Below are 2500 nucleotides of genomic sequence, written 5' to 3'. Positions count from 1 at the left end.
GGCGAGGACCCACTTTGGCTGCACGGCGCCGCGCGCAGGGTGCCCCGGCGCGCAGCTGCGCCGCCTGCCGCGTCCGTCGGCCGGCGCGCCTGCCACTGGGCGCCCCCACCAGCCGGCTGTAGCGCGTGCGCCCACGCACCGCGCGGCCAGCACGCCGGGCGGCCCCCCCCTCACCGGCCGGGGACAGTCCCACCCACCCACAGCCGCGTATCGCTTCACACCCAGATCCACATTCACGTTCATTGGTGTGGTGGGTATCGCTGACACAACCGCGTCATAGCTGTACCGATCGTTGCCCTCACAGATGTACCTCCAGCAAGATCAACCGCACCACAACGGGTTACCAGTTGTTCATTTGCGTAACGTCACCAGTAAACGTACACGTCCACGTCCATCCCCGTTTGCAAAGTCAACTATTATTGCATGCCTGCCTGTCAGGTGTCAAGACACACTACATCCGCTCACATCCACGCAACAAAATGTGCCCGACTAGAGGGCACGTGGAAGGTGCCCCCGTACGTATGCGATGTCCATTGCGCGACGAACTGTCAACCGGCCTCTGTAGCATGTCGCAGATGTGGAACGCGGGACACCGTGCTATCACATTGTGTGAGAAGAGACTACTATGTCTGCATACACGCGCCACTACATGAACAGACGGCTCATGCTGATCGCCATCCACTGCGTCCATTACTCCCACACGTCTCTATGGCGTACCACACTGCAATACAGCTGTTATGGGGAGATGACACGTAGCTGTGTACACAACATTCTGAGCGGGTTGCGGTTGGACAACAATACATTAATGTAACGTGTCATATGCCATTTACAGAGCAGGTTAAGGCACAACGTGGGTTAGGTTAAGGCACAACGTGGGTTATGTTAAGGCACAACGTGGGTTATGTTAAGGCACAACGTGGGTTAGGTTAAGGCACAACGTGGGTTAGGTTAAGGCACAACGTGGGGTAGATTGCGGCACAACTTGGGGTAGATTGCGGCACAACTTGGGGTAGATTGCGGCACAACTTGGGGTAGATTGCGGCACAACTTGGGGTAGATTGCGGCACAACTTGGGGTAGATTGCGGCACAACTTGGGGTAGATTGCGGTACAACTTGGGGTAGATTGCGGTACAACTTGGGGTAGATTGCGGTACAACTTGGGGTAGATTGCGGTACAACTTGGGGTAGATTGCGGTACAACTTGGGGTAGATTGCGGTACAACTTGGGGTAGATTGCGGTACAACTTGGGGTAGATTGCGGTACAACTTGGGGTAGATTGCGGTACAACTTGGGGTAGATTGCGGTACCAACTTGGGGTAGATTGCGGTACAAATTGCATTACATTGCGGTGCAAATTGCGTTACATTGCGGGTGCAAATTGCGTTAGGTTAAGGTGCAACACAGGTTAGGTTAAGGTGCAACACAGGTTAGGTTAAGGTGCAACACAGGTTAGGTTAAGGTGCAACAGAGGTTAGGTTAAGGCGACATAGGTTAGGTTAAGGTGCAAGATGGGTTAGGTTAAGGTGACATAGGTTAGGTTAAGGTGACATAGGTTAGGTTAAGGTGACATAGGTTAGGTTAAGGTGACATAGGTTAGGTTAAGGTGACATAGGTTAGGTTAAGGTGACATAGGTTAGGTTAAGGTGACATAGGTTAGGTTAAGGTACAAACTGGGTTGTGTTTTGGTACACATTGCGTTGTAGTACAGTACACGTTAGGTTTGGGTACGGTACACATTGTGGTATGGGATGGCGTGTTGGTGGGGGGGGGGGGGGGGCGGGGCGAGGTTCGTTCATATTGACCGTAGGAAGTGGATGCCCGAGGCAGCGTCAGTGTGTCAAAGGAGGTATGTCACGTTGGGATGCGCTTTTCGGTAGTGAGAGGGGGCGCGCCGTGTCCGAGGTTGCGGCAGACCTGTGTGTTTCATTCCTGCCAGTGTGTTTGTTCTGTAAGACGAGGGCAGTGTGGTGATGTTGGGTGCACCCCTGTGTGGGACATGTGTGGGTGTTGGTGGCTTATCTGAGCAATTGTGGTTGTCGGACGAGTGGGATATTCTGTTTTATGATTGGACCTCGTGGCCTGGTTATCATAGTCTGGTTGGTGTACTGTGGCGGATAGGATGCACCGGACGTTGGTCCATGGTGGTGCTTAATTATTGCATCTGTGTCTGTTACAGGCAGAGAGTAGTGTGTGATAGAGTGTGTGGGTGACGTGTGGTTCCTTTTGTTTGCACAGACGTTCAGCATGTATAGGGCATTTGCGTATTTGATCTATCTATGTGGGCCTGCATAGTTTACTGAGCAGTGCTGCGAGGTGACTGAACTACGAGCGACGTACTCATTTACAGCGGAATGGTTGCCTTCTACCAAAGATGGCGTATCGACTCTACGACAGCGTTGGCACCGCAGGAAGCGGTGTCGTAAAATGGCCCCCACACCGTCATCGTTGTGCGGGGTAGTGACCGTCTATATTGTGAGAGGAGTCCTGTTTGCCACTGG

Source organism: Schistocerca cancellata, unplaced genomic scaffold (genome assembly GCF_023864275.1).
Source record: "Schistocerca cancellata isolate TAMUIC-IGC-003103 unplaced genomic scaffold, iqSchCanc2.1 HiC_scaffold_663, whole genome shotgun sequence".
Taxonomy (NCBI): domain Eukaryota; kingdom Metazoa; phylum Arthropoda; class Insecta; order Orthoptera; family Acrididae; genus Schistocerca; species Schistocerca cancellata.
The sequence above is the reverse complement of the archived record's forward strand: the minus strand, read 5'-3'. Positions refer to the sequence as shown.